The sequence below is a fragment of the Lactuca serriola genome, chromosome 9 (assembly GCF_051521515.1).
Source record: "Lactuca serriola cultivar US96UC23 chromosome 9, Lser_US96UC23_V15, whole genome shotgun sequence".
Taxonomy (NCBI): domain Eukaryota; kingdom Viridiplantae; phylum Streptophyta; class Magnoliopsida; order Asterales; family Asteraceae; genus Lactuca; species Lactuca serriola.
Genome location: NC_136416.1, coordinates 217,861,317 through 217,867,269, shown reverse-complemented (window position 1 = coordinate 217,867,269; position 5,953 = coordinate 217,861,317). Strand labels below are relative to the sequence as shown.

At 41.2% G+C, this 5,953-nt stretch overlaps 1 non-coding gene across 1 annotated transcript; it reads right to left on the bottom strand.

Annotated features, from left to right (window-relative positions):
* Positions 1-896: 896 nt before the first annotated feature.
* Positions 897-1,003, bottom strand: LOC145077590 (small nucleolar RNA R71). The gene has a single exon (XR_013693331.1). It is a non-coding gene; the product is annotated as a small nucleolar RNA R71 (small nucleolar RNA).
* Between the last annotated feature and the right edge of the window lie 4,950 nt (positions 1,004-5,953).

Below are 5,953 nucleotides of genomic sequence, written 5' to 3'. Positions count from 1 at the left end.
ATGACGTAATCCAAGCTACAAAATATTTGAAGGTAGGTAAATGACGATTTACCAATTTCCACCATGAAAAACGAAATTTAACATTAGGTTTTAAATGAATTGAAACTCCTAGATCTTTTAAGATTCATTGAACTATTCAATGGCATGCTTAAATCTCGATTGTGCCCTTCAAGTATGTGACTGGGATGCCAAGGATCACAAACAAGCAGTGAATAACCATGCAAATTAACTTGGTACACTTAATGTTACAACCACCTCATCAATGTGCCGGTTAACCACACACGCTCCATTGATCTATGATTAACGTCAAGCTACCATTTGGCACACATTGTCAGTCCCAAATTAGTGTGTCGGTTAACCACATACGCTCCACTAACGACATAACAAGGTGCAAAGTGCAATTTCATGGGTTAGCACAAAATTCACATTTTCCTAAAGTAACCAAGATTGGAAATTTAATAAAGTTTAGTTACATTATATTTATCATTATACTTTTAATGAAGGGAGAATTAATGTCCTGTCCTACCCGTTCGACTAATGACCCTCCACCAGTCAAGGAAGCGGTGGGTGAGAGTGGACACCCATTAAACTGCAATTTTATAGGCAATGACCTTATACCCCCTTATAGATCAATGAGGCCTACTAACAGTAAGACTGAATTACTCTTATACATACATACATATATATATATATATATATATATATATATATATATATATATATATATGTATGTACCCAATGTTCCACGCAAGACCCAACTTCTTCGCATGCTCCCAGTCGCGTTCAAAGGTGCTGCAAAGGATTGGCTAAAGTCACTTCCTCCCGGATCGGTCACCACATGGGCCAAGATGAAAGAAGAGTTCATAGACCACTTTTGCCCACCCTCCAAAATAGCCAAGCTAAAGAAAGCCATTGCCAACTTTGAGCAACAACCCGAAGAATCTCTTTATGAAGCTTGGGAAAGGTACAAGAGCTTTCTTAGAAATTGCCCACACCATGACCTTAATAGCCAACAAGAGGTCTCCATTTTCTATGATGGAGTCAATGTCACCACAAGGCAATTGCTCGATTCTCAAGGCCTGCTCACGAAGAAGGCGCCCCGGTAATCAAGGAGTTAATTGAAGAATTCTCTAAGCACTCTAGAGAATACCACAATCCAAGAAATGAAGTAAGTCGGGGGGTAGTGAACTCGGAAAATGATAGCATGGCGGCGGTGATAGCTAAGCTCGATAGTCTAGATAGAAGAATGACAAAAATGGATCAAACAATCCATGTTATTCGGGTTGGATGTGAAAATTGTAGAGGGCCCCATCTCACAAAGGATTGTGATTTGGATGAGAATGGAAACAAAAAGGCTCAAGTATTCTATTCAAGTGGCGATCGATACGACGAGAATTGGCGAAAACCGAAGAAGGAATGGATCCCATACGAAGAATACAAGAAGGCTAAGGAGGAGAAATACAAGCAGAAAGAAAGGGGATTTTATCAAAAGGAAGAACCGGTAATGGAAAAGAAAGCAGATTTAGAAGAATTGTTCAGTAGATTCATAGTCGCATCCGAAAAGAGACACAATGATCACGTTGCTGCAATACACGAGACCAAAAATATGCTAAGGAATCAGCAGGCATCCATTCTCAACATTGAGAAGCAGCTGGGACAGCTTGCACATCAAGTGAACGAAAGAAGACCGGGTCAACTTCCAAGTAACACCAAAACCAATCCGAGAATGGAGAATGTGAGTGTAGTGAATTTCAGCAATGAAGAAATTTTCACACATGCACAGAGGATCTCTAAGAGGAAGACAGAAAAGGCAGAAGAGGTGGCTCCAGCTAAACCCGAACAGACTCGCCGAGTCCCTCTAATGGACTTGACGAGTCCATGCGTAAATGACAAAACTGTCATTCCCTTAAAGCCATATAATCCCCCTTTGCCATTCCCAATCAAAGCCATGCATGTGGAAAAAGTTGAAGCTTATAGAGCCTTTATGAAACGATACTCAAAACACCCAAGTACTTCAACTTACTAAAAGGTCTCTTTGCTGCTAGGAAAGACTTGACTGAAGTCGCGGAGATAATATTGAGTGAGCTACCCGAAAAGAAGGGCGATCTGAGGAGTATCATAATTCCGTGCCAATTTGGAAACGCATTGGTCACTCAAGCGTTGACCGACTCGGGTGCAAGCATCAATCTGTTGCCTTTCTCTTTCTTTAAGAAGCTGAATTTACCGGAGCCAAGGCCGGTAAACATGAAGATCCATTTGACAGACAAGACAACAATTCATCCACAAGATGTTTGTGAGGATCTTCTTATTAAAGTCGACAAGTTCATATTTCCAGTAGACTTTGTGGTGCTTGACATGGAAGAAGACCCCGAAATTCCGATTATTTTGGGGAGGTCATTTTTAAACACCGCATGTGCTTTAATCAATGTATGTGAGTCTACACTAACGTTGAGGGTAGGTGACGAGTCCGCAATATTTAAAGCATTACCAGAAGCCAAGAAAGAAAAAGAAGGGAAAGAAGAGATCTCATTTATTGGTTTAGATGATGAGATACTACAAAAGGAACTTGCACTTTTGAAAGAAGAAGATCCAAGCAAGTTTTTGCTACCTTCTGGAGAGGATGGAGATGTTAACAAGGACTTGGAGGAGATAGAAAAGCTACTGGAAGGAGCCGACTCGGAAAACACAGCGGAAATGGTGAAATACAATCCGATTCGCCGAGTCACTTTCCTGGACTCGACGAGTCCAGTCGAAATTGCCAACAACTTGGATGAATTAGATCTGCTTGTTGCTAGTTCTCTACATATGCTAGACTTGGATATTTTTCATCATTCTTTAGAAGAACAAACAACAGAAGGAGAAATGGACAGAGAAGTTCAACACGTCCATATAGCATGTCTTGATGCAATTCCGCTTGAAGATGAAGTAAGCACAGAAAAAGAGGAGAAGGCAAATGATAGGAGAGTTGATGCTGGTCAACCTTTCATTACCAAACCTAGAGCACGAACTTTCACAAGCTTTGAAGTAATTAAGTTTAAGGAAAAGGAGGTGCAAGAGAAGGTGAAAAAGAGTGGGGTGAAGAAGAAAAAGAAGAGAAGGGAAGCCCAAGCAGTTGAGGATGATGTTGTAAAGAAGAAAAGGGAGGAATTAAAACGGGCTTACAAAAAAAGATTCACACTTACAAGACAAAGTACAAACCATAAAAGATTAGGTGTGCATTCCTGGTGCTGGAAGATGACGAGACGTAGATGGGAAGGAGTCCAGCTAACGACTCCTTAAAAAGAAGCGCTTGGCGGGAGGCAACCCGTTATTTAGAGTTTGCTTTCTTTTGTCTTTTTATGTTTTTTAGAATTCTAATCTTCCAATTCGTCGGACATGTCTGCTTGAGAGTGCGTATGGACTAAGTGTGTGGTGGAGTAAATTTTCTTTTCTAAATAAAGGGAAAAAATTTATAATTTTTAAATTGTTTGCAATAGACTCGCCGAGTCTGACCATGACTCGACGAGTCCATTCAGATTTCAGAAGAATGATAAAATCGCGACCAGACTCGCCGAGTCTGACCATGACTCGACGAGTCAGTTTTATTTACAAAAAAAAAAAATTGAAATTACTTTTACTACAGGTAACTAGGGTTTTAACCCTAGTAAATCAGTTTTTCACACTTCACTCGCCGTGCGCCTCCCTCCCAACTTTTTCTCTCAAGCATTCATCATCTTCTTCAATTGTTCTTCAAGTTTTTCAATTTCCATCACAAAAGGTACTGAATTTCTTCCTAATTTCTGTTAAAAGCATGGTTTTTAGATGATCTAAGGTAACAATTTCATATAATACCTGATTTTGAAGTATAGTGAATTTCTAGGGTTTCGATTTTTCATGAATTATGTTGTTTTTCATGATTATTCTTACCCTAATACCTTATAAACATGTCCCATGACAAAACCCTTAAGTTAATTTTGAGTTTTCATGGCCGGATTTTGACCGACTCGCCGACTGACTCGCGCAGTTCTTGCGACTCGCCGAGTCATTCATGGACTCGATGAGTCGAGTCGGGGACCCAAGTGTGATCTGTTTTGATAATTTTCTATGTTTTCTAGGTTTTGTGTTCTTTGTGCTGCAGGAAAATGTTTCATAGAAGTCAAGGTTCTAGTGGACACCAAGGAGATTTTCCTTGGTTAAATTTCCCTCAAATCGAATCCACTTCCACCATGACGAGGTGGAAGAAGAAATTAGCCGAAGTCAGAAAGAAAGAAATTTACGTGCCCAACAGAATTTATTGGGGTTGGTTGCAAAGTGTGCGTTATGAAGATAAGTTGGCTCCCTATCTTTTAAAGGAGTTTACTTACGAGGGGGAGACGATGGTTTGCGATGGGTGGAGCCGGATCTTTCGTATTCAAGAGTCGGTGTACCGGGAGCTTTGCCTGGAATTTTTCTCCACAGTATCTTTTCGTGGGGGAGATGACTGCTATCACCCGACGAGTGTCAGTTTCTGTCTTGGGGGCGAGTTTCATCAGTGCTCCATTGTTGATCTGGCTTATCGGATGGGTATTTATGACCGGTCATTGGTCTCGACCGCTATTTTCCGCGCTTTTATGAAACGCTCTCACAAAGTGTTCCCCGATGGAGTGACGAGCACATGTTGGTGGAACACGATCGCCAACAAAGTGTACATTCCGAAGTCAGCTCAGGAGGGAAGCATTCGGTCGCCTACACACCACCTTATTCATCGCCTTATTTCCACCACCATTAACCAAAGAAAGGATGATGACAAGGTTTCTAACCTTGATGTCTTTTACTTATGGAGCATTATCACACCGGACACTTTTTGAAATATTCCTTGGTGTTTAGCTTCATATTTGGCGGAGGGTGCGGTCAAAGACCGCAAGACATCGGAGATTAATGGTGGTATGTTTGTCACACGGCTCACCAATTTGTTTGGGTTGATGACCCGTGGAGCATGGAATTTGATGACTATGATTCTTACCCCTCCATTCAATCCCATTTTTTTAGGAGGGCTAGGATCATTGAGGACTATGGTGGAGGTCAATATGCTATCCCGCATGATGATCCTGTTGTTGGTCCCGAGGCGCCGGGAAGGAGGTTTCAATCAAGGCGAGAGTGTGATGTAGAGGAGGAAACACCAGTGATTCCGGTAGACAACGATGAAGTATCAATGGATTGGTACAATGTTAAGATGAGGCGGTTACAAGATCAAATGGCGTGGGGTATCAACTTTAGCAATCAATCCCATATTCGACTTTTTGACCACTTCAACATTCTGCATATCGATGGTGGTAGCTTCCCATATATTCCGTCTTGGGAAGAGCTGATCAATGCGAGAAGGAGCGGCGCAAGTGGAAATGGAGCGGCGCAAGATCATGACGATGAGGATGAGGATTAGTTCTTTGTATTTTTATTAAACAATTTTTGTTTTTGTTTTTGTTCTTATTTGGTGTGTTTTGGAATTTGTTAAGACTTTTACTATTTTGCTTGATGTTTGATTGCCTTGATGATTTTCAGAATTGGATTAGGAGTGCTTGCATAGAAGGGTTTAGAGTTGTAGAGGAAAAAGAGTTATAACGAGTGAAAGAGAGTCAAGAAAGGGAAGCGTTAGAGTCAAAGTGTCGAGTCCGGTCCTAAGGGACTTGAGCGAGTGAGTCTAGAAGCGATGAGAAATTTTGAAGATTTATTAGAAGCTGGAACCAACGCAGAATATCATTTTTTTTCCAGCGGTCTACTCGTCGAGTGCATTTAACTGACTCGACGAGTCGCCTTGTATTCTCGCATATTCGAAGATGTCCGCGCTTATACTCGACGAGTCGTTCATTTTTATACCAAAAGGACTGCTGATTTGATGCTGCTAAGTGTGCCACTTGACCACTTATTCTTCCATATCGATTCTTGAAGATCTTACACTGTTTTCCCTGCATATTTGGAGCTGCCACACGAGATTTTG